Source organism: Microtus oregoni, unplaced genomic scaffold (assembly GCF_018167655.1).
Source record: "Microtus oregoni isolate MIOR12 unplaced genomic scaffold, Mior012 000009F_ref0000495, whole genome shotgun sequence".
NCBI lineage: Eukaryota > Metazoa > Chordata > Mammalia > Rodentia > Cricetidae > Microtus > Microtus oregoni.
Window position 1 is genome coordinate 16296114 of NW_024543068.1, and position 27255 is coordinate 16323368.

The 27255-nt window shown below is 48.0% G+C and overlaps 1 protein-coding gene across 2 annotated transcripts in view; it reads right to left on the reverse strand.

Moving 5' to 3' along the window:
• The window catches only part of Smoc1 (SPARC related modular calcium binding 1), a 164283-nt gene that overhangs the window by 80385 nt on the left and 56643 nt on the right, over positions 1-27255 (reverse strand). The gene's annotated exons all lie outside the window — the stretch shown is intronic.

The following is a 27255-nucleotide window of genomic DNA, read 5'->3' on the forward strand; positions in this document are numbered from 1 at the left end:
AAATACCATTGAACCCCAAATCTATCATCTGTCATTGCTCTCCAGGGGAGTACATATAAGCTGAGTGAATTTCTGGCCGAAAAGCACTTCCTGATTTCAAGACTGGCCATGATAATAGTCAGCCTGGGAAACAGTGTGTGAAGCAGAAATCTTTAGGATCGGGATTCTCAGTCACTGTCAATAAACCCCATGTGCAGCGACTCCCCAAGTTCTACAGTGACCTAAAAGTAACTACAAAGTGCTCACCGCTAGTCCTACTGAGCTGTAGGATCCAATCTAAAGCTGAACTGCTCTCAGCTACTTATCTGACCAGCTAAAAACTGAGAAAGTGATGTTTGGAGAGGCCACTAAGTCACAGAGCTAGGTTCTTGCAGAATTCCCTCTATGATCGACACATGTGCAAAGCACAGGAAGAAAAAAAAAATAGCCCAGGCACAGGAACGGTGCGTGGATAGACCTCAGGATGAGCGAGATCCAGTTGTCAACTGACTGCAGCTGTCAGAGATGAAAATGAGAAGGATCACCCAGCTGAGCCCAGTCCTGAAACAGTCCGGAACTGGCCCTGCGAATCCACTGTTTGGAGCTGGTACACTCTGTGGTTGTGCCGCACAGCGATTAGTAACAAGACTGAGAAGCACATTTGACAGTGAATCTTCCAGACTTATCAAACCAGAGATGGTTGTCCATGTACCACTGTTAACAGCTGTGATTGCTCGAGTACAAGCTATGAACTTTTCCACCCAGTGGCCCCTGATGAGCCCAGCTGGGCCTGGAATGGGACCCACAGCAGAGCCCTGGGCCGACACTGTAGTCCCATGGTTCTCAACCTTCCTGATGCTGTGACCCTTTAATACAGTTCCTCATGTCTGGTGATACCCAACTATAAAGTTATTTCTTTGCTACTCCATAACTGTAATTTTGCTACTGTTATGAATCATAATGTAAATATCTGATCTATGGGATATCTGATATGTAGCCCCCAAAGGGGTCATGGCCCTCAGGTTGAGAACCGCTGCTGCTACACGCTCTCTCAGTAGAACTTGAAGGCAAGGTCATGAGCACACGTGGGTAATGGGTACTGTTGGTGTTGACTGAACAACTGTACCAGGTGCACAGATGGTGGGAGGTGTGGGCACAGGTCTGTCTCGATGTACTGTAGTCCCACTGTGTGTTGTACTGTAGTCCCACTGTGTGATGTACTATAGTCCCACTGTGTGATGTACTGTAGTCCCACTGTTTGATGTACTGTAGTCCCACTGTATGATGTACTGTAGCCCCACTGTGTGATGTACTGTAGTCCCACTGTGTGATGTACTGTAGTCCCACTGTTTGATGTACTGTAGTCCCACTGTGTGATGTACTGTAGTCCCACTGTGTGATGCAAGCAAATAAGAGCCTGAAGACACTTTCACAGAACCACAAAAAGCAAATGCTAGCAACAACTGCCCGCCACATACATCTGATGACCCCCAGGGTGTCCACTGGTCCACAGAACACATCCCAGCTACAGGGTCCCACCAGGACCCTGTATGAGGGTGTGACTCTCAACGCAGGAAGACAGCGGTGAGGAGAGACAATGTGGTTTGGTATCTCAGAAGCCTTTGGTTGCCACACTGAGTGTGCCTGAATGGGGATGGAGGGAGCCGTGGCCTCTGCCTAACATCCTCGCCCTGGATCCCTGCTTAAAACCCTTGAGGTGTCCAGCTGCCCCTGGGACAGACCAGGGATGCTCCAGGTTGACAGTATACGACCCCAGGCCCTCCCTGGCCTCAGTGCTGGCATCTGTGTGCCCCCTGCTTACCACTGCTTACAAAGCCTCTCTGATCATCTAGCCAGCTCCGTCTTCAGAGGTGCCCCTCCTCCATCTAGCTGCTCTCACCCTGCGCTGCCTTTGGGCTCCACCTTCTTTTTTCAGAGGCTTCTTCGATGCTCCCAGGCAAGGAGAGCCCCCATCACAATCTCTCACAACTCCTGCTTCCTGTATGGTCTGAGATGACTTTGTGTGACTTGATAGACAGTGGGATCCCCAACTTGGAGCTTCAAGACAAGAAGAATTTAATCTGTGTTGCTGGTAAACACATCCGAGTATCTAAGTGCAAGGCTGGACTGCTTGACTCTTTGTGGAACCAGTGTAGCTATGAGAGGTGCTTCACACGTGGAATTACCTCAGAACTGAGTTGTATAGCACTGGGCCTAGCCTCCTCTCCCAGATTTCAAACACCAGGCTCTGAGCCCTGACTTCCTCTAACCATGTCTTTTCCTCTGACCTCCCCATGACAATGCAGCAGACAGAGGTGGCCCAGGGCTCTCTGTCTTGATGTCACCTCAGAACAGAGGCTCTTGAGGGCAGAACGATCGCATGTGAGGCCCTTAGTTGTTGACTTGGAGTGGATTTTTGCAACAAGGAGGGTATTCTGGCCTGCTCTGTTGGTCTGTAGTGTGAGTGTAGTGTGCCCTGGCAGTTGGGAGCATGGAGACAGACCATGGGCATAGATTCCAGCACCCACACAGACACTGTTGAGTCTTGGGGGAGTTGCCTGTGTTTTCTGGCCCCGCGACAATGTTTTCTCATCTGCCAACAATGAAGATACTAACATATCTGTCTTGTGTTACTGTGAGGATCAAATTAGCTAACAGCACCTAAATCATATGTTAGCTTTTGCTCATCTTTGATATTTAAACAGTGTGGTTTTCCTTTTAAGAGAACACACCGAGGGAGAGACAATGTGTCTTTTTAAACTAGCAGAGGTTCCCTTGTCTGCTCTGCCGCTCACAGAAGACAGCTACAGGCGTCACCGTGGCATTGAACTGCAGGTCATAAATTCAAGTTGGAAATGGCTTGTTCTGAGCCAAAAGAGACTCAGGGCAGCTGTGCCAGAGACCAGCCTGACAACAAGGGGAGCACTCTGTGTGCAGACAGACAGGTTACAGAACCTCTGAGCCCCACCTTCCCGGCCCACGGAGGTGGTCTCGGTGTCAGTAGGGCTCCCACAAGATTCCTGTCTCAAATTTACTGGTCCCGGGGGTGCTATAAAATCTTCAGGGACAGCATAGGGCAGTGGCTAAAGACCATCTTCAATCAACTGTAGACTCTCGTTTTTGTGTGTTTTGGGAACTGTGTGTATTTGTGACTGCTTTCAAAACACAGGCTGAGCTCTATAAAATGGGGCTTTAACAGGGAACCTCTGCCCTCACAGAAGAGAGCACCCTTCATCCTCCAATACTCAGAACGAGGTGCTCCTCCCATCGGCCCATTGAGTCTGTAGCCAGGAAGTCGGGGTGAGGAGGGACACTAGTGGAAGAAGCAACACACTCAACACAGCCCCTCCTCATGGTGAGCTTCCACCCTAGAATAAGACGCCAGGCAGGCAATTACCACACAACATGTGAGCCGTGAAGCTAAGAGGAGGTATGATCCTAGAAGCTTGCAGTACTACAAAAGCACATGGTTCCAATGAATTTTTCTTGATTATCAAATATTCTGTGTCCATGCCTAATCTAATACAATGGCCATAAAAAGCACACGATATATAGCAAATGCAACTAAGGGACCAAGCACGTAGTTGTGTTTAACTCCAGATGACTATGCGTGGATTGTAGCTACCATATGCAATAGTCCAGCTGTAGGGTTAAGACAGCCCCTTTAGGGGGCGGGGTTTGCCTCTGGTGAATGCCTGCCAATAAATGGGCTCTCGGGGAGGCGGCTCGGCCCTTTTTTCCTCCCTACCTCCTGTACTACACTGGAACTCTGGTTCTGTAAGTTTATCATTAAAGTGGTAAATATTCTTTGATATCTGCATTGCATTTATTTTGCGCGGAAACATCCAGCCATGGATAAATAAATTAGGAGGAGGTGAATAGTCCCGAACTGAGTTTTTGCTTGTGTTTTCTGAGACAGGGTCTCATTATCATCACCCAGTCTGACCTCGGCCTTGCACTCTCCCTGCTTCAGTCTCCTAGGTGTGCAGAACCATATTCAATCTCAAGTGAGTTTTTCCTAGAATCAGGCTAAGACTCACTGAACTAAAGCAAAGAAAGATCTTGAAAATAATTCCTGCCTTCTGAAAATGGACAGTAACTTGTCTGTCATCGTCCAAACAAAGTCATGAGGGTAGCTTTACTCCCATCCTGCAGGTACAGGCTGGAATCAGTGAATCAAACCATGTTTATGGTTAGTGCTCACAGCACACACTCAGGAGAATTGAAGCAACTGTCATTGATTGGCAAGATTTTTTTGGTGATGGCAGCAGGGTCAATTATTCTCCCTCAATGATGCAAACACTTAGTCATTTCCCTTAAGGATGAAAACCTACATTTCTAATGAAAAAACAACAACAACTCTTTCCTAACCAAGAGACGAGAAAAGCAAACTAATAATGTTGTTAAATATGATTGCATAATATAGACACCAACAAAGGGGGCCAGGACAATTGTGCAGCTGGAACTGTCCCTCCCCCGCTCTCCCTGGGGACTGGATAATTCCAAACATTTTGTATGGGGCTCACACTTGCAAAGGGGGACCGACACTTGACATCCACATAAACAAACCACCCTTCCTGTTAGAAAAGCTGCTCACCAGAGATTTCCTCTGCCGTGGGGAGGAATGAGGGCAGACAAAAAATCCAAGGCTGCACCCATCATCCCTTCCACCTGAAATGCATAGACGCTGGTCCCTGCCTTTGGTCTCCAGCAGAGCAGAGTCAAAAACCTCAGCTGCAGCTTCTGCCTGAAGAGACCACCCCAACACCGCAAGCTGTGTCAGACTTGACTGGCTGCCAAGCCTTCATGACAACGTACTGAACAACAGAGCCAGCCTAAGGCTCGGTCTGGGAGGAGATGTCCAATGCTTTCTAACGCAAACAGTTCCCTAGACTTAACGTCCATCTGCAATTTTATTATTTTATCATTGTTGTGTTGTGTATGCACGTGTGTGCGTGTGTGTGTCTGGGTGTGTGGTTCTGGGAAAAGCAGAAAGCATTCTTAACCACTGAGCTCTCTCCAGCCTCACACCCCAGCTAGGTTTTTAAACAGGTGTTTATCTGATAACAGAGATTTTTTTATTGTTAAAGAGGTAGCAGAAGCCATACTAAACAATCCAGTCAGTGGGTTTGGGAGAATGAAGCCGGCATTACGGAGTAGGAGTGGCATCTCTCCTTGTAATAGCATACTCAAATATCACAAACTAAATCCAAACTAATTTGAGGCTCCCCCCCCCCATGAATTCACATATAGCACAGCTCCTTTTCATTTCCTTTTTATCCATTGTTACAAAGCAAACTACCCCTGCGTTTAATAGCTTTGGACAATTTCTTGCTCATAACTCTGCAGGCTGGCAGGGCTCAGCTGGGAGGTTCTACTGCTCCACAGAGTAGAAGCAGAGGTAGTGAGCTTGATTGCGTTTGACCGGGAGCTCGGCCGATGCTGGACCATGCACTGTGCTTCCCCCCTTGCTGACCTTACCATCTGGGATGTCTGGAATAGCCGAGGGCTGGCTAGGACTCTCGTATCCATCGTGACTCATTTAGTCCTTTACCGCTCACCTCTTTGACTCGGACCCCGGCCTTCCCTTCCCATTAAGTTCCAGTTCCACACTGCTCCTAAAGTTATCATCTAAGCATCAAACAGAATCGTAAGAGAGCTAAGCAGGTACTTACTGCCCCGCATAACAACCTGTCAGTCTCTGGAACCCACGTGATGGGAGGAGAGAAGGACTCCACGGGTTGTTCTCTGACCTCCTTAGGCATGCCCCCTCCCACATATATCAATAAATAGACTTTAATGAAATAAAATTTTAAATAGCAAACGCTTTCATATTTTGAGCATTAGCATCCTTGGAGATCTTACTGCACTGTGATCATTACCTATCAAAAATCCTCAACACTGCATTAACATTTATCAGCTTACATATCTATAAAAGGCTGAGCCTTATTTCTCTTTGTATATGTAAGGAATAACACAATGTCTAACCCAAAGCAATTGCTCAATACATGTCTGAAGACTAAACAGATAAATATCAAACTTCAACCTAAAATGTCATAGATAAGAAGATCCTTTCATGTGTGGCCTTGCTGGAGGAGGTGTGTCACTGAGAGAGGGCTTTGAGATTTCAAAAGGCTTGTGCCATCCCACATGCCTTTCTATCTATCTATCTATCTATCTATCTATCTATCTATCTACTATCTCTATCTTGTGTTTGTGGATCAGATGTAAGCTCTCAGCTATCATCTATCTATCTATCTATCTATCTATCTATCTATCATCTATCTATCTACCTACCTATCTATCATCTATCTATCATCTATCTATCTATCTATCTATCTATCTCTATCTAGTGTTTGTGGATCAGATGTGAGCTCTCAGCTACTGCTCCAGTGCCATGCTCCCCACCCCAGTGGTCATGAACTCTAATCCTCTGGAACAATAAACCTCAAATAAACACTCTCTAGAACAGGAAGAAAAGGAAGAGGAAAGAACGAAGAGGAGAAGGAGGAAGAGGACAAGGAGAGGAGGAGGAAGAAGGTAGGGACTGCCTCCCTTTCCATCACTTATTGTAAAAAGAGATGCTTCTTCTCTAACCTAAAGTTTAAAGCTTTCAAATGTACAAACAGCTCTTTCCTTTCTTTTACAGAACATCTACCAGAGAAGGAAGCCCATACCAAAACAGTGTTCTCCCCACCCCCGGCGGCAAAAATTTAAGAAAAAAGAAAACTCCCAAGTCACTGAAAGGTGTGTGCCATTGTGGCTGAGACAGTGTGCCTGTCCCAAAGCAGGAGTCACTAGACGGTCATGAGATTCAGGCTCCGTGATCATGGCTTCACTCTCCTTACAGAGACCTGAGAGAAGTCTCTGCGCCATCCTGGACAGGAGACATCTCACCCTCAAGTTGGGCTGGAACCTGAGCTAGCCCTGGCTACTGCGCCTGCGATGAGTCTATGTCAGGGTGGGAAGCCGACAGTTGCGCAGCCAGCATCATTAGGACACTGGCTTCTCTGACAGCTGCTGGACACATGCATTTGGTGGAGAACAAGGGCCAGATGGTGAAAGAGACTCCTTTTTAAATCAGGGTTTTGAAGCGCGGAACTCACTTTTCCACAGATGCAGACAATTACAGGGAATTACCTATGTCTGCAAGGGCCCACTTTACCTTCCTGAGAAGAAGGGAAGGTGACCAACCCTACCACGTGCCTGCTGGATAAATGAGGAGCCCATCACAGTTATAGGACAGCTGGATCGCCCCTTCCTGCCTCAGGACCCTGCACGTGCTGAGCACCCTCCCTGAAACATGTCTCTGCCTCATAGTCTCCCACGTCCTCCTCTTCGCCCAGGACAAATACCACTGCCTGGGCACAAGCCTCCATATTGCCCTCTCCTCTTCACTGGGGCCTATGATTAAATGACCCATTTAATTGCACTTTTCTTGTACACCAGGTTGAAAGCTCCCCACAAGTAGAACCTACGATCTGGGTATCACACCACTGGCCGCCCACTATCCAGCAGGACGCTTACCCAAACAGGCCTTACAGAAGCATTCACTGAGCGGATGAATGGGGAGGAGAGGACGCACGAGAGAACTAATACAGTTCAGTAACACAGTCCCCGAGGTCTGGGGTTAGCGGCCAGACTCTCTCACTTTACACCTTTGGCACCCTCAGTGCTCAGTGTAGGAGCAGCAGAGGCCAGCCAAGGGGCAAGAGCCATGCTGAACCCTTGATTGGCAGAGAGAGGAGGGCAGGGCTTTAGAAGGGAAAGGGGCTTCCTTAAAAGAAGAGTGTTTTTCTCAAAGGTCATCTCAAGATTTTAGCATTTTTTGGTGGTAAATTTGCTATCAAAAAAGGAAAATGGTCCTCTTGGAGTGAATGCCTGGGACAAAAGGGCAAACACTAAGTCAGAGAAACATACTATAGAAACATAGATATACATATACACATACACATACATATATCCATACACACACATATATAGAGATACATACATATATATGTATACATAAATGTGTGATACGTATGTATATGTGTATATACACATATACACACACACACAAACACACAGAGAGATACATAGAAAGAGCACTAAAATGAAGTCACCCTATAAAAGGCAACAATGCCCCTACTAGCCAATACAGGCTAACAAAGAAAACAACCAATTCTGGGAATGAGTAGGCTCTTTTAGAGCTATTGACAAGTAAGGTCCCTTAGACCCCCAATTATTACAGGCCATTGTTGTTGCCTTTCCTCCAGAACTTGACAGCAAGATTCTAGTGCGGAAGAGATTGCATGCTTGAGTCAGAGAACATGGAGAAATCAAACTGGCACTCGCCACTACTGGCTAGGTTTCATAGTGTGGAAAGGCCCTAGGCCTGCTCCCAGGGGACAAGACTAATCATCAGTCTTATCCAACTAGGGACCCTGCAAAACGACAATAATGACCGGCACAGTAAGACGTGCCCACGGGTGCAACGGTGGCATGAGGGTTACGGGAGAGACAAACACTTTCAAACTGTATTTAAGTCCTACTGCACACGATGAGAGCCATGCCTGACAGCATTATAGGGCCAAGAAACAGAATGTAGATGGGTCATAGGCCCTAGAAAAGAACCTACTGCTATTACCCCACATACATAGTATCAAGCTAACGCCTCATGACACAGGCACTGTACCCATAGACTAATGCATTTCTCAATCCTCATCAGAGACGCTTCTATTTGCAGTAGATGGTGGTTAACACAGAGGCTAGTGGACCTGCAGAGAAGGCTCAACCCAAAGTGGGGCATCTAAATCACACTCTCTTCTCCCAAGGCTGCAAAATCGTTGCAGAAGAGGGGATGGAAAGAAGGCAAAAGCCAGAAGCAGTGGACGACAACAAAGAAACTTTTCTAGACCCGATAAGGCAGTGATACATAGAAACTCCCAATAGTAGTGACAGTATGTACAAGATTTGTGCAAACTCAAGCCAGACCCAACCCCAGCCATGGAGAAATGGGTTGGGCGTAGTTACACCTCCAGTTGAGGAGTTATTGGTAATTAATAGCTACTGGGAGAGGAGAGTCAGTTTGGTTTGGTTTGGTTTGGTTTGGTTTGGTTTGGTTTTTAAGAGTGTAGTCCATGGTAGGTGGGCACACTCCAGTGAAAAACCACACATCCAGGAGTGTATACGCAGCACAAACTGGACTACAGGGCTTTTCTGGAAAATGAGAACACAAAGTTGGGTGGGTAGAGAAGTGGGGATGGTATGGGCCTGGGAGTTGAGGTCTGTAAGCTGAGGAGAGGACGAAATGGGACCAAAACACATTGTACAAAATGCTCAAAGTGGGGTCCAGCTGCCATCTCCTCTCCTCCAGCCAAAAGACCAGTTGCCTCTCGCCCCTTGCTCTTCCATCTGTATCGGCAGGCCTTGGCTTCTTCCTCTGGGGCCGCATCACTGAGACAAAGAGCAGCCTCCCATTAAAGCATCACTCACCTACCCACCATCAAATCCGTCATCCCTGGTAAAACTCACACCCCCACTTCAGCAAGCTCTCGCTCACCCTTCCCTGACCCCATGGCCACTGCATTTACACAGGTGCAAAGGAGAGCCCTGGCCGGCAGCTTCAGAGTAGGGCCGCTGGAGATGGAGGAATGGTGATAAGAGAGGTCAAAGGGAAGGGGAGGTCTGGCAGCCTGCTGCTCTGCTCTTCCTCCGCGTACCTCCATCACCAACCTGACAACAGCACACCCCCATTAAAGGGCTTTTCACACTGCTGAGGGAAAGCAGACACATCACACACACACACACACACACACACACACACACACCTACAGCTGTGGGGCAGCTGGAACCACTTCTGTTGTTTTAGTCAGGAGAAGCCTGACCTTCGTCACCCCACCACCACCCCCTCCCCAAGGGAAGAATTCAATGGTCGCTTCACCCACCCAGCTAGCTTCCCTACTCCGCTGTGACCATCCGGAGCCAAAGCCAGGAAGAAGACACTTTCACCAGGGGACACCAGGGAGGACAGTGTGGGGCTCAGCAGATTTGAGCAAGCAGCTAGGAAGGACACCACGTTGCAACTTATATCTACCACATCTGTACCCCACAAGCCATACCCCATGCCAGCCACAAAGGCAGTATACATGTAATGTGGGCCAGGACTTAGGTAGTCAGATTTCCAATGAATTATTATTCTAAGTGAAAGAAGACAGAATCAAAATCAACAGAGCAAATGACTCTATTTCTACGATGTTCTGGAAAAGGCCAAACTAAACAGACAGAAATCGGAATCAGTGATTGCCAGGACCTGGAAAAGAAGGAGGGTGGAAATGTTCTCTCTCTCTCTTGGATGGTGGTGGTTGTTATACAGCTATGGATTTATTAAAATTCACAGAAGGGCATGCCTAAAAACAACGATTGCACTGCAGGTAACTTACATGTCAATAAACAAAAAGAAGAAAAACATAAAACACAAAACTAAATAAAAATAGTTCCTAAGAACGTTGGCTTTGAAAGGCCCCTCAGAGCCCCCACCACTGGCACTCAGAGAAGCTTCATCTCAGAGAAGCTACATCTCCATCCACATCCTTTAATCACAAGGCATCACACTACGTACACTGGGGATTATGAAAATAAACAAGAATGCAGGCTTTGGGCCCAAAAGCTGATAATCTACTTGCAAAGGCTGACATGGGTGCAGCCAACTCCATGGGAACTGTAATTTTGAAACCAGCATTCAGGAGGCAGAGACCGGTCTCAAGCAGACAAAACAACACGATGTGTAAAAATGGGATGCCAAAGATCCAAGACCCCAGCTAACTCTTCCAAAGGAGAAGAGAGGGGGAGAGGGAAGCGGAGAAGGGAAAAGAAGGTATCTGGTCAGGGAAGAATTGCTAGGTGTCTGTGACATCCCATGGCTGCACTGAGTTCTGGGGACAAAGCAGCTGCCTGGGTTCTAGAGAGTCCCCAGTGAGAGATGAATTCAAACTGAGAAGATCTGGGAGGATTTCTTAGGGAGGAGGTTGAAACCTGGGTCATGAAGGGGTTCTACAAGTAGACAGCATTGTCAAAAAACCTGAAGTAATGGGAACAAGGGTAGAGCAAGTTGATTTCAAGCTACAGTTCAGAAATGACCTTGTGGGGAAGAAGTAAGACTCTAGGGCCATGTTGAGCATGGCATTCATTTTACAGGGCTCTAAAAACCCAAAACTGCCTCTTTTTATTTCACCTTTAAACAACTGCCAGTCATGGAAGGGAAGTAAAGGACCAGATTAGATCGGAGTTCTAGAAATATCCAGCAGGGCCGGGAAGAAACAACAAGGAGGTTGATCACGGCAGAGGGAGAAATGAAAAGAATGGAGTGTGCTTGGGCTTATGAAGGGTCAAACCTAAAGCCACGGGCAACCTCCCAGAGCCTCAGACTCGCCACAGCAAGTCTGACTTTTGAAGCCTAATGTGCCGCCTTCTCCCTCGAAGCTGGTTGTCTCAGGCTAAAAAGCAAGCAATGCACCAGGAGAAGTCTGAAGCCACCAGTCATCCTAAGAGCTCTAGAAACTAAGCAGCTATCTACAGAGGAAGGGTCTGCTGTCTCCTAGGCAACGCTTCCATCATTCCCTGTGGGGCTTTCATGAGGCCAGGACGGGAACGATGGAATGCTATCAGCCTGCCTTTTACTGGGTGAAAAGAGTCTCACAGCCTCAACTCCCTTTGGGTTTCAGTCTCTGTGCACCCAAAGGGCACCAAACCTTTTCGACAAAGAAGCAAAGCATTTGTTTTTGTTTCCCGATCACCATCCCCAGTCACTAACTACCTAGTTAAAAAGCCCAGACACTAAATACCAGCCAACAGAACTCAAGAAACAAGAGCTGCAAAAAGCCATGTGCCCACCCCTTCCTTGTCACTCACTCTTCCAACAGCACAAATAAAAACTCTTGTTTCAAATCAAATAAACAGAGGACAGAACCCAGGACCCAGGTTTTCTAATCCCATCAGACCACTAGCACTAGGAAAAAGTTAGGATTAAATTGATAACATGAGCAGGGAGCCATAGGGCGGTCGAGTACTTGGGGTCATCCAAGAGATTGTGGGGATACAAGGTAGGACTTGACCTTGGGGGGGGGAGGGGGGCAGAGACCAAGAGGACAGTGAAGGTGTTCCTGAGGGCCTGCTTTGTTCTAAGTGCCCTGCCCTTGATCCCTATGACACACACCTGGCAATAAGGGCTTGCTAAATTGGCTCTATCTCTCCAGATGGCAGGAACAGCTTATTCAACCATGGCTAGGGCTGCTTACAAGGTTATCCTGAGAACTGCAGCAAGCGCTGCCCAGTGATGTGTTCCAAGACTCCCTGGAGCATTAGTAAGAAATACCTACCATGCTACTGGGCATCCAGACTGCTGGCAACACCGGGCAACACCGGTTGTCCCTGTCCTGCCATGCTCTAGCCTACCACCATTGTGTTTACTCCCAGCGGTACGTAACATGTGTTTCACACCTGGGAGACGGCGGGTTTAGTCAGGACCAACGACGACGACCAGAGCTGATCCCAATCCAGCTCGGTTCTGAGCAGGGACTGAGCCCTGCAGCTGGGAGAATTCAGAAACAAACAGTATTGGTTACATGAGGAATAGACACTATTACATGGGAATAGATTCTGAGCAAAGTGGGAGGTGTGGAAGCCTAAAGGGGTGTTGAAAAGATTAAAGACCCATTGAGAGACTCTGAGCACCCACAGAGCTGTCTCAGCCTACGTGACAAAGAGACACAGAAATGATGTAGAGGCCTGTCCCCACCTCGGCATGAAGTCTAGGCCGCTCTGGCACCTGAATCAACAGCTTTAGCAGCGGCTGGTAAGTAGTTCCCCCCGGCATATAACCTACACATTCTTATGATGGTACAGCCAGCAATGAGTGTCCGTTGGGCAAAGGGGAAAGGTGTGACCCGTTCGTGGAAGTGTCTAAGTCACCTCAAAGTAAGGAACAAAAGGCCTGTTTGAACAACTGAAAGTCTTGAAATCTTTGCAATTTGGAATAAATGTCAGCACTCTGTTGTAACCACAAGTTGGAGAGATAAAAATACCAGCGGGAAGAACAGTTGCCAAGGGAGTCCAGGTCTACTTAGCAAGCTATGAGATTCAGAGGGGCAGCCTTGAAAGTAGGAAGAACTTGCCAGAGCCCTGTGTAGGAAATACTCAAGCCATCCACAAAGTTGGAGCCGTTTTCAATGCAGAGATAAGCTCTCCGAAATGACTGCATGGGGAATAGTTGTTATGCTTCCGGGATGACTAGGAAAGAGAATGCCCCAGTAACTCACCATGCAGCTGAAAGGTAGCTACCGAGGGTTACTCCAGAGAGGGAAGGGGAGGGCTGCAAGAGTTAGGAGTTTAACAGTCTCTCAAATAAAGGGCCTGTCCATGAACTGAAGCATAGGAATAGCCATTCTATGAACACGTGGCCACATGCGCATGTGTGAGCACACACACGCATATGCATACACACATACACACAATCAGAACACTCAGGGAAAATCCTTTGGGACACCCAAAACAATATCAATGGAAGTTTGTCTTCCTGTCCTCTGGGGATCTGTGCCCTTGGAAGCAAGCTCTTTGAAGTTGCAATATGGTCCCCACATGAGGTGAAAAGAGAGCATATTTAGTGAACCCCCATGACACTCGCAGAAGTCACAGACACTACTGGCCCCTTCTTCACTGGGCAGCCATACCAGGTGGGTCCCCACCCCCATGGTCTTCCTACTGCCAGCCCTAACACAGCAACCACCCGACAGCGTCCTGTCAACTGGGCCACTTACCCTGACATATCCTCCTTTCCCATCCTGCCTTGGCCTTCTCAAGTCCACCACTTGGCACCCTTGGTATCACTGCTGTCCACTCTCTGACCTGAGAAGATACGTGTCTGCTCACAAACTGAACAACAGGCCCCTCTCTACTGCTCACTCTTCTCACTGACACAGGGGTCTCAATCGGCCTCACTCTAGTCCACCACAATAAAAGACCTGCAGAAATCCTAAAGAGAATGGTGACAGAATATGGGGCGCGGGGGGGGGGGGGGAATCACACTTTTTCAACCCCTGGGAATGGTTTCATGGTTCTACCATGACTGAATGGAGAAGCTGGTATGCATCCAGTGTCACAGGGTCGTCGCTGGCACGCATTTTACCAAGGCGTAATCATGGGGCACACAGAGAGGTTCCTCTTCATATCCACTGCATGGTAGAGTATTTTCACTGGGAAAGGGGATAACCAGGGGGTTATGCTCTATCCTCAGCACTTAAAGAAATCCTCTCACTTCCAGCCCGGAGCCCTGGGGATGACACTGAGCAAGAGTAGAAGGAAGAGAGCAGAAGAGGAAATCCCGGGCTCTGCTAGCTTTCTCAGGGCTTTCGGCCGGGGGCACACGTGTAAATCTCGCTTCCTTCTCTTGAAATCCCCACAGTCCTCTTAAAACCCTGCGGTACTGGAGCCCAGCTTCAGATCACCCAATGCAGGAGCACCTGTGTGCATATGAACATGTGTATATATCCACATGGGCACACCAAAAGGCCCACAGAGGCACTAAGAGGCAAAAGCAAAGAAACCATTTGCCCCATGTGAAACTGCCATGCGCCACAGTAAACCTGGGGCTTTTAGACCATCCCCGGCTGAAAATCCCCACTGTGTCCCCAGACAAGGATTGATTACAGCTGTCCAGGGCCGGGGTTTGTCTTACTTCACACAAGTGTGAGGCTGTTCTGAGCAGGATAGAAATCCTGTTGACCCAAACTGGGCCAAGGAAAAGTAAATAAAACCATGACCAGTTCTACAGGCAGGAATGGTGGGGGTGGGGGTGACCTGTGGCAATCAAAGCAAACCCACTCCTGAAGAGTAAGAACCAGTCTCCCATGCCCTAAGCCTTGGAGTTCTTGGCCAGAGACAGCATCTTTCCTTGAAGAATGGAAACCTAGATGTTTTTGGCAAAGACCTTTTTAAATGTCTTCTAGGCATATGAACTCGAAGGTTCAAGTTGCCCACAAACAAGGGATTAGACAGCCTGGCAGAAATTAACTTTGCACTTAGCAGGTCCCATCTGTCAAGCAGTCCCGGGAGGATGAAAAGGCAAGGGTGAGCTGAAGCTGCTCAGGGGAGCCTGCAGAGGCACCAAGCAAGACCAATCTCTCCCAAAGTTCTGAGTTTCATTGCTTTCAGACACCAGAGACAGCACCCACAAAGACTCTGTACTGAACATTCTCGAGAAGCTTCCAAAGGAATTCTCAAGCATTTTAACCAGGGCAAGTTCACATTACAAAGTTGAAAGTCAGGGCAGAGCATCCAACAAACATGGGCTCAATAACTTCTTTGCACTTCTCTGCCGTCTCCAAGTTTTGTACAACGTGCCTATTGTACAAAGACGAGAGTGGGAGAGACCAACACAAAACTCCAGGCAGGTTGACCCATGCTGCCTTCAATATGGGTTGCTTCCAAGTCCAATCTCTCCTCAACTCCGGTTCACTTCCGGATCACCAAAGTCCAACCATCAGTGGTCCATCCACAGCCAGGGATTGGAAGATACTTTTCCAAACTTGACATAGGAAGAGGAGGGCTTGGTTGGTCTTGAGAAAACTAATTGAGCTTCTCATCCTAGGGCATCATACTCAATAGCTCTCGTGAAGTTGGTGCAGAGCCAGACAGAATCTTCCCCACATGATGTCACTAGTTCTGTGAGCCCGGGTGCTGTCTCAGGCATCACTGGGTCCACCTGCCATGGCCTCTTCTAAAGAAGCAACACTAAACACCTTACCACAGTCAGGATGACCTGTCTCTCGGTCCAAAGGAGTAATGGGAAGGCCTGGCAGGAGCACCCTGAAGCCCCTCAAGGGCACATCAGCCATCACACTAGACATGGAGATGGAGAGCGATGGTTGCCAGCAGGAGAGATGGGAAAGACATGAAAATCATGTAGTTAAAAATGAGACCTCAAGCCGGGCGGTGGTGGCGCACGCCTTTAATCCCAGCACTCGGGAGGCAGAGGCAGGCGGATCTGTGTGAGTTCGAGACCAGCCTGGTCTACAAGAGCTAGTTCCAGGACAGGCTCCAAAGCCACAGAGAAACCCTGTCTCGAAAAAAAAAAAAAAAAATGAGACCTCAGTGAACAAGCAGCACTGGGTCCAGACGTGGAAGAGAAGCAGAAGACTATCTAGTCCTAAAGATGCCCTTGGAGCAAATGTCCCTCTGTATGTACTTCCTTGCAGAATAATTCAAACTTCGCAAGGTAGCTTTACGTTCTAGCCTCACAGTTTGTCCCGTTCATTCACTTAACAAATATTTAACATTCTCAGTCTGCAGGCCAGATAGTGAGTATAGCAAAGAGCATGTGTGACCCTCCTGAACTGCGATGAGTCTCCACAATCCTTGCGTCCATATTTCAAGTGTATGTGGATGCTTTTAGTTACTTGGTATGGCTAAGCTACTGAGTCACATCCCAGGAAAAGAGCTCGGGTCATTGACGAACCAGACACTCACACATGGCAGAGTCTTGGGCACACAAGGACCCTTCTGACTCCAGTCCTGATCATACACAGAGCAGGTCAAGCCTAATCTAAAGAGAAACCAGAAAACCAGTTGAAAGTAGAACTTGAGGGCCACCGGGTAGACTGCAGGGGTTGCCCGAGCGTTTCAGATCCAGGCTTTGTCAGGATCCAGGGCTGACTGCCTCCCAGTCCAGCCCCCAAGAGGACGGTGTGAAGGTAAGGTATGCTAGAGCACTTGACCCTATGACAGAAACTGGTTTTTACAAGGAAAATAGGGGGGGGGGGGAGTGTGTGTGTGTGTGTGTGTGTGTGTGTGTGTGTTGGAATGTGTGTGTGTTGACATCAGATGCTCACCAATTCAGCTAGATCAGTTGTCAATCAAACCCCAGCAATCCTCCTCCTCCTGCATCTGTCTTTCCAGTGCTGGGATTACAGATCTGCACCCCCATGGCTGCCTTTCACCTGGGTACTATGCATTCAAACTCAGGTTCTAGAGTTCACAGAGTAGACAGTTTATCAGCTAAGCCATCTCTCCAACACCTCAAAAAAAATTTTTTTAAATATTACCTTATCTCCATAGAAGATAATCCCTGTGCCTAATGATGTTATACAGAGTAGAAGCAGTTTGGGTTTTGATAGATTCTCTATGCCAAACCTAAATCTACATGTGTGTGTGTGTGTGGGGAGGGGGGAGGGGTTCTGAGCATCCACCAGAAAACAGCCTCCACACACCACACATCAGTACAGAAGCTTCAAGAAAGGAGACTAGATTTATCTGACCTGGACCATAAAACAGCTAATTGCAGGGCTAAAATTTCAAAGCATTCTACGAGGGATCTGGAGAGGAAGAGGTCACAATCGAAATAAATTTTCGGGGCATTTACTGTATGCCTTCCATGTGCCAGGCACAAGGCTGCGGGCTTTAAGTAAATGATTTTAATGAATCCTGACAACCCAAGAGGGCACGTTTTTAGATTTATTTATTTTATTTTATGCATGAGTGTTTTGCCTGAGTGTATATCTGTGTGCCACATGAGTACTTGGTGTCTGAGGAGATCAGAGAGGCTGCTGGATTCCCTAGAACTGAAATTACAGAAGGCTGTGAGCCACCGTATGGGTCTTGGGAATCGAACCCAGGTCCTCTGCAAGAACAACACATGCTCTTAGCCACTGAGACATCTCTCCAACCCCACAAAGGCAATATTTTGTATGCCATCTTGCAGACTGAAAAGTTGAGAGACATCAAGCAATTTCTCAAGACGAAAGCAGTCATGATTTAAACCCAGGCCTGTGACTCCATAACATCCTGATATCAGAGACCAAAGCATGACCCAAGAGACCTAGTCCCCAGCCCTGGACTACATGAGGCTCAGTAGCTTCAGGTTTTTATTCTGATATGGTTATATCCTTGCATAATTAAGTGGGAAAGATAAACTGCTGAGAACCCTAGCAATAGCATTCTCCCTATCCTCACCATCCACCCCAAACAAGGCGAGGCAGCATGCCAGACAGCTTGCTGTTATCTCTGGGATCCCAGAACACAGGAGGTGGAAGCAGGAGGATCAGGAATTCAAGGACTAGCTCAGCCATATACTGAGTTTGAAACCAGCCTGGAAAATATAAAAACAAACAGAAATTAAAAGGAAAGCTGTGGGCAGAGCTCAGTGGTCCAGCCCTTGCCTAGCCTGTACCAGGCCCCAGATACGATCCTTAGCTCCGAGGCAGGGGTGCAAAGGAGAAATAGAGGATGAAGTGACGATTCTGAGTCTTTCTCGGACCTAAGCACTTGAATTCCACCAGTGACTTGCCAGGAATCCAATGCTTCCATCTCTGTGGGCCGGCACCACCCCACCTCTTCTGCCCTCCCCCGCCCTACCCCGTTTGGACTGGGATTGCTCTGTCTCCAGAATGAGCTGATCCTACAATGTGACAGACAAACCTCAGAGGCAATTCTGCCATTCTCTTTCCCATGGGAAAGAAAGGGATCGTCCTCATTCACAGGCCAGGAACAGAGCAGGGTTGGATGTCAGCCTAACTCAGTACCCTAATTGTTCATCATCTGGACCATTGTTAGCAGGCACAGTGGTGAAGGTGTTACTACTTGGGAAGGCTTTGTGCTGCCAGGAAATGCCAGGCACATGTTAAAGACGTGGGATGTTGTTTTTCTTTTTTTATTATCATTATTATTTTTTACTGAAGCAGACCTGACCTGAAATCCTGCTCTTAGACCCTGGGTCTTGGTCAGGATACATCCCACTATGTGCCTCTGTTTCCCCATCTGTTAAGACGACGATACTAGCAGTTCCGGAGTGGACAGTTATTCTGAAGACATCAAATGTGTGTCAGCGCATACAAATGTCTGGTAAATTTTAGGTGTGATTATGCTATGATTGCTACTACCAACCAGATTAGAGTCTCCAAACTGTGTTCCATAGTCAACACACTCTCCCCAAAGCTAGTGAAGATCCCAGGGACGAGTCTGCTAACAAAGCTAACTCTGGCTATTTTGAGAAATGGACAGTTTTCTCCGTGGCTCATATTTGTGTGATTATGTTTCTTTCTAATTCCATAACACAATGATTTTTTTCAGCCCATGGGAGTAGAAAGTACCATAGCAGAAAGGAATGGAAACTATTTTAAATTTCAAAAAGTTTCCAATTAAAAAAGAATACAATGTTGCTAACTGTAGTGGGAATGACTTCTGTATTGTAGACACGGTGATAATGACTTTCCAGCCCTACAATTGCTGTCCTGAATCTTACAATTAGTTAATATTACCAGTATAAATATTTATCTTTTATTTTTAGATCCCACAAGAATCTCTGGCTTAAAGTAAAAAAATTAAGATAACAAAACCTTGCTGTGGGAGTGTGCCAATCAGTGGTAGGGCACTCACTTACCACTGTGATGCCCTGGGCTCTGGCTCTAGCATGGAAAAGCAAAAGCCTTTATTTTAAAGATGTATTTTGCAGCCAGGTATGGTGGCTCACGCCTATAATCCTAGCACTCTAGAGGCTGAGCCAGGAGGATTATACAGTTGGAAACCAGACTTGACTACAAAGTGAGTTCCAAGCCAGCCTAGGTTACAGAATTAAACCCTCCCTATCTAATAAAAAAAAAAAGTATTTTGCAGTAACATTTATTCTTTTGGGGGTCGCTTGTATTATTCTATATATACAGCTCAAAGAACAGCTTCAATTTTTGTCTTTCGACACATACTTATAATTACAGTTCCCCCAGCATCTGGCTTCTGAGAATTGAACTTGCTTGTATGCAAGAAAGTTTGGATGCCTTCAAGAAGTCTGGAGACTACTTCTCAGGCTTCTCTAGTCTTTTGCAAGACGGGGGGGTGCATTGTGTACCTTTGTGGGGGGTGGGCAGGGCTGGCTAGAGGTTATTGGATAAAGCAAGAAATCTGAGGACTGTTTTACCTTTTATTAAATCAAATCCATGCACAGTTATTACAAGACAGAAGGAGGAATCCAGGCAATCAGCTCTCTGCCGCTGTACCATAATCTCTTTCCCAAAGGGCCAAAGGAACTCCAAGCTCTGCCAGTCCCACATCGTCCCAGTCCAAGCAAGAGCGCGTGACCCTGGCTCCTTAGTTCTTATCCGATCACGTACCCAGAGAAAACCATGCCCATAGGGCTTAGTCACCCCAACACCATTGACATGTCAGACCAAATTCCCACAACAGCTGGATTATTTTCCTTGATCCCTCTCTACCTTGTACCCAGAGCTTGCCTGTCTGGCTAACAAGCTTGCTTGCTCTGAGAATTCCCTGTCCCTGCCTTCTGCATGCCAGCATTGAGGGCAAGCTGCAACATCTACCTAGCATCTATTTTGGAGCTGAGGATTCAAACTCTATCTCATTGCAAGCACTTTATCTAGGGAGCTATCTCCTCATCCTCCCCCCACTAATCACTGACATCTCATCCCAGAATTGCTCAGATGGTCTTGTGGGGTGACAGGAGATGACAGAAACAGGACGGGTACCAGCACCTCCAACATGTCTAGTCTGACAGGATGCCTTTGTCCTGCCACCCTCAGCCCAGCCCATCGCAGCTCTGGGTGGAGTCTGCAGGAGACAACCACCCCTGCCTGACAGTTCTCTCCGTCTTCCAGCCCAGAGTGGAGTTCCGAGACCCACAAAGTCACCGTGAAAGGAATGGTCCCAGAGCTACTACAGTGTGAAACAAAACCTGAATGGCCTAATCTAGCCACTGAAAACAGAAGCGAGAGCTGTGACTGTGAACAATGCGGCTCGGGAAACCCAAAGGGGCGCTTTGTTTCCCCGATTCCCAGTTCCTTTCTCTTCCAACCCCAGGAGACAAAAGGGGGCACAGGGTTGCCAGAAATGACAGCTCTGGGGAAACCACCACGAAGCTATGTCTCCGTGGTACCCAGTTACCCTTAAGCATGCCACTGGGAACAACGCCCAAGGCACTGAGCAACAAAGTCCAGTCCCTCTCCTGGGCATTCCACAGGAGGTTACACAGGGCAGAAACTGGCCAGACCCCAACATCTCCACCTTTTCAGACACACCTTAAAGGTTCCTGGCCCACAGGCCAACACCCTAGGGATGAGGTGTGCCCATTCCTGTAAGCCGAGCAGCCCAACACACCAGACCTGAGCTCAGGAGTTACAGGAGCCCAGGCAGCAGGGCAACCCTCTCTGGGCTGGGAGCTGGGGAATAAGCATAGAGCTCCAGGGCATTGGACATTAAACCTGCTCCATCTCTTTCTGTCCCCCAGTCTCCTTTTGCAGACACACTTCTACTGCTGACACTGAATTCTTTTTCGCAAACAAGGCCTATTTAGCACTGCCACCACCTCCCACCACAGCTGACTACTTTCCACAAATCCTTCCCTAAGTCCAATCTAAATCCCTCACACTATAATTTAAGTTATTTCCTGTTGGTCAATTCACCAATTAATTCTTGGATATGCCTTCCACACCTGACCCAGGGCTTGCCTTAGGCTGTCAAAGAGGGTTCAGAAACCAGTGGTCTGCTTGGAGAGGAGGGACCAACAGGCAAGAGCCATCCACTCCTTCCCCAATGAACTGCCCAAAGGCCCCAGAGCCCTGGGTCGGAAGAACAAAGATGGGGGGCTATGTGATAAAGGAGCCCTCTGGAAGGAGTGGGTTTCAGGCTACACCCTGAAGCATGAACATGGCCTATGCTTGTGGCTGAGGGGAGGAAGATCATGTTGATGAAGTGTCACAAACTGAAGGGAAGAGGAAGAGATGGATGGGGAGAGAGAGACAGAAGGAGGATAGAGGAGGGAGGAAGAGGAGGAGAGAGGGAGGGGGAGAAGAGGGGGAGAGGGAAACAGGATGCAGAGGAGGATTGACTGGCTAGAGTCAAAACACTAGAAGAAGACGACTAAGGACCAGAAGGTCCCCAGGTCAGGGAGCTCAGGGAAGAAAACCTCTCACAAAATTGGTGATTCTGGCTTCTTATTCTAGCCATAGGAAAGACTTGAACCAAAGAGGACAGAGAACCACATAGAAAATGGCCAGTGATGAGGCGCTGGCCTGAACACAAGCATGAGGTGTTGACAGGGGCCTGAGCTGCCCAGGGCAGCAAGGATGGAAAGAAAACATCAGCATGGAAGAAGGCTTAGTGGAAGAGTCTGGAAATCTCTTGGGCTCTGGCCTACTTCAGTAAATGCAGAGGAACTGGGTCACCTCCTGCATTCCCTGCTGCAGGCCTAGAACATCCTGGGCCCTGGGGGTGAGAGTACAGTGAGTTCCTAAAGCCCCCCTGTCCAGCCAGCAGGCTACTCTCAATCCATCTCTCAAGGTCCAAAGATGTCCTCCCCTGATTCTTTCTCTAATGTCCCCAGGATTCTTTCTTCAGACCTGCTACCTTTCCAAGTCCAGCTTTGGGGCCCAGCTACTGCCACCTAACCCAGAAGTGGCTACAGCTGGCCACTTCGCACCACCCAAGTTGGCTGTTGTGGGGAAGAAGAGGCCTTTGCCCAAACTATAGCTTGCTACAGGTCATTTAATCATAACTTTCCCCAAGAAAGGACTCAGATTCGCCTCACAGTAGAGCACACCTATCCATCCTGGAAAACGAGCACAGTAAATGGCCTTTTACGAGTGAAGGGACTCAGAACACACTCGTGGGACTCAGGGCAATGGTTCAGAAACAGGGTTGGAGAGGTGTGAGGGGTGGGGGCAGACCTGACCAGAGGTGCAGTCAGCGGGGACCATGGGAGGCAGGAGCAAGTGATGAGGAGAACCAGGGGTGACCACGAAACAAGGACAAGAGGAGCACTGGGGTGTGTTCAGCATCCCCTGCTGTAAACCGGCGGATGGGGCAGGCACATCTGGAATTAACTAAGACCCGAGCAGCTGAGCACACCTGGGAGGGATTTTTTTTTTTCTTAATAAAATCATTCAAAGTAGGAAGACCCAGTTCTAATCTGGATCTTTGGCAGTGGAAGATCCACCATCAGTCCGGATCTTTTGAGGTGGGAAGATCCACCTCGCCTGAGCCACAGCTTCTGCTGACAGCCCACATGAAGGACAGGGAAGAAGGAAGCATGCTCTTTGCCTGCTTGCTCTCACTCCTGTTGGCAAGTCTACTCTCCCACCGACATTAGAGTCCACGTCTTCAGATTCTAGTACACACTGAGGACCAGCTGAGACAACCAGCCTCGTGGACTGAACAACGGCTGGATTCTTAGACTTTCTGTTGCCAGACAGCCGTTGTTGGACTAGCTGGACCACAGCCTGTAAGCCATTCTAATAAATACTCTCTGGATACAGGTAGATATGTAGGTAGGTAGGTAGGTAGGTAGATAGATAAAGATGTAGATACAGATACGGGTATATTCTATCAGTTCTGTTCCTCTAAGGATCCCTGACTGATACAAATGGGTACCTAGCTCTGGACTCTACCTCCTTAACAAGGGCGTCTCCACAAGTGTGATGATCATCTTCCTACCAGGTCAGACTTGAATGTCAAACAGTGACTGATCCCAGCTCACCTAGAAAAGGGTTTCTTCATTTAAAAAAAAAAGTGACTTAGGGACCACTGATCTCTACAGCACACCAGAAACAGCCCCACAAGCCTATCCAAGTTCCTGCATTGCCCACACCCATTAATAGTCCCACTCCTCTGTCCAAGATCCCACATGTACCATGTCCTGAGACATCCCCACAGGCCTGCCATCCGAGCTCCAGCTACCACAGAGGCGTCCTACTTGTGTGGAATTCAGACCTAAGATGCTCTTGACTGATGTGTACAGTTACTAAAAATCAAATTTCTCTCTTCCTCGTTGAGATCTTGATTCCTAAGGAACCCTCCAAGCCCTCAATCCCCTGGCTCCCCTGAGCCCAGACTTAACTTTCACATGACTTCCAAAAGATCTACTTAAAACAAACACCCCAATGTCCCGGAATGTACTCCGTTTCTCAGACAGTTCTGTAGCCAATGTAGCATGAGATTCAAAAACATGACCTTTAGGAAGAGCAGAATCTCAAACTCCAGTTCCACCACTCACTAGCTGGGTGGTATCAGGCAGATCACGCAGCCTCTCTGAGCCTTGGGTTCTTCCTTTGCAAACTAATAACAATGCCCTGTCCAGAAACCGCATGCCGTGCACACCGCAAACACTGGGTAGATGGTAGCTATGTTTGTTAGTTCCTTGACAACCCTGAGTGACAACTGGATGGTGCGGACAGGAGCAGGGAGCATAAGAGGAAAACGTGAGCACACGGAAGTGCTCCAGCTGCCTTCCTCCTCTGCCTCTTCTCACAGGTCAGCATCTCTAAGGAGCACTGTCATAGCAGGTGCTGGCCAGTTGCTACAAAGTCAGGAGATGCCACCTCAAGAAGGTCCCTTCCTGTATGATAGGCTATCAACTTGCCACTCCTGGGGAGGCTCTTCTGAGGGATCCAGGCCTCCCCAGAGTTGTCCTTCAGAATACAGACTTCCAGACACCCATGCCCTCTTGTGCTGTACCCCAAGTGTCCACTGTAACACCTGGAGACAAGAGAGATGTGTTTTCCTAAACAGTCTTGGGAAAATTATGAAAAGGGCAGAATAAGAGTGAACACAAAATAGCCAGGCGATGGTGGCCTTTAATCCTAGAACTCAGGAGGTAGAGGCAGGCATATCTCTGAGTTCAAAGCCAGCCTGGTCAACAGAGCAAGTTCCAGAACAGTCAAAGCTACACAGAGAATCCATGTCCAAAAAAAAAAAAAAAACCCAAAAACCTAAGAAGGAAGAGGAGGAGCACAGAGACACGTAGTAGTTAAGTGGCTCTGGTCCTGTGACAATATGTGACGTTATATTTCTGGCTCAGATGGCCACACAAGTTGGGTAAAATATAAAGCTGGGAGAATTCTGGATTTGCCTCGATTTCCCCCAGGCTCTTATTTCACTTTTAGTATGAACTAAAGAGCCCAGAGACTAATAAAAGGAACGCCCAAGGTAGAGCACACACTGAGAGAAAAGCGACAGCACCCAACCTCCAGACCATCAAGAACTAGAAGGGTGCAGAGAGTTGGAGTTAGTTTGCAGATCCCACTATAACGCTGTCTGTTCTGGGCAAGACCCTCACCTCGGCTGGCTCTGGCCCTGGCTTTCAACACACTGAGCCTGCATAAACAAACAAGGGATTACATTGACCCAGACTATGAGGAGACTGCATTTTTCTTTCTGAAAAAAAGTTGTAATTTGCCAAGAAAAACCATCTCTGATTCAGACAAGAAAAAAAAAGTCTCAAAATAAATCAGAACTGGACACAGGCTGCTTCCTGGAGGAGGAGGAGGAGGAGGAGGAGGAGGAGGAGGAGGAGGAGGAGGAGGAGGAGGAGGAGGAGAAAGAGGGCTGCTCAGGGTCAACCTAACCTTCTACTTCCCGGCCTGGCACCAGCTTTCTGAGTGGCAGAGTGGAATGTGTGCAGGTAGATAGCCTCCAGCTCCTGGAGTTTACTCCTGAAGGCCCTTCTTTCTTGAAGGAATCCCACTGCCCAGAGCCTAGCATCCCTCCTTTCCCTTCTTGCCCAGTTCTTCTGTCAGCCTCTTTCCTATCCTGACCTCTCCACCCATCTGTTCATCCCCTGCTCTGATTCCTCCAGGACTCAGCTTCACTTTGTATGACATAAGGAAACTCTGTTCCATTAGCCCTGGCTGAAGTAGCTTGGAAGTTCCTGGCCTCTCAGTTCTACCAAGTACGCTGTTCAGGTATGAGCAGGCCTAGAAGACCAGGCCCTTCCCACCTCCCTTCAGAAAGCCAGAACAATGACTGGAGGAGAACCCAGTCCCAGAAAACTCACACCTCCTCTGAGGGTTTTCCATTATCACCTCCCTACCCTGCTAACCCCATACACTACATAGTAATGGGCAAGCCCCCCAGTCTAGCATTGGGGCTCCAGCATGGACGCAAAGCCAGTACTCAGAGGCTGGTGCTCTCCAAAAGCCAGCCCCATCCCCCTGAAGGCTCCAGAATAAAGCTGAAGCACTGGAAGTCAGTCCAGGGTAAACAAAGCAAGGATGCTCTGCAGGCTAGCCAGGTAGGGTCACGTGAAACAAACACAGGGATTCCGACTCGAGCTCTAGCATGTACTCTCCCGTGCATTTAGCCTGTCGGTGCCTCAGCTCTCACACCCGCAGAATGAACTGCCCCGCAAGGATGCTCTGAGCCAAGTGGAGTCCAAGTAAAGTCACACAAATAATGCAGAACCATGCTTGGCGTAGACTAAGTTCTCAGAATTAGTTAGTCATTGCCATCATCACTGTAACCATACCACATTCAGGCTCTGGCAGCAGCCCAGAAACAATCCCGGGCTGTGAACTGAATATTAGGGAGGCCAGCTGACTTCATTGTGGTCACCATGTAAACTGGAAGGGGTGTCTAACCATTTGATATTACGACATGGCATCATCTACAGATGTGTTGGGCTGCATTCAGAGCTGTCCTGGAAACTGTGCCGTGTGGCAGGCTGTAGATTGAACACCCTGAAAAGAATCGTAGACCACAGCTCTCAGGGAAGGCGAACGATTCCAGCACACTTCCCACCATTCTGCACCAAGTTCTGAATTTTCCTTTCCTATGTTGCCATCCTGCTCCAGGGAAGAAGACAGTGGCCAAGGCAGGTACAGGTCCGTGTGAGGAACAGATTGCATGAGGAAAAGAGCAGACTGATGAATATGGCCATGCACAGGGCAGATCTGGGGCTCACCTGTGAGCTATAATAACAACTGGCCTGACTAAAAAGGTCCCCTAGTGCAATAGTGGCACAAACATTATGGGAGTAATTAGCCACTTTCTGATTGGATTTAAGACCCAGAACACAAGAGAGAACTCATGCCTGCCACCATTAACAGGGCCAAGAACCCAAGGCTATGTAGGCCACAAACCCTAGAAGAGAACCCACTACTGTTCTGCTAAATGAATCCAGTATTAAATTGACTCCTAAAGACTTATTGTTATAACCACAGATGAGTGCATCCCTCTCAACCCTTCTCTATGAAGCTTCTTTTTGCAAAGACCCACAACTGTAGACGGAAACTGAGCTTATGTTTCCCAGTCTCCCAGACCCAAATAATCACACAGAAACTGTATTAATTACAACACGGCTTGACCAATGGCTTAGGCCTATTCCTACCTAGCTCTTAAACCGAAAATTAACCCATTTCTATCAATCTGTGTATCACTATGAGGCTGGGCTTACCAGAAAGGTTCAAGCATCTGTCTCATTTGGCAGCTACATGGTGTCCCTTTCACTATGTCTACTCTCTGTAT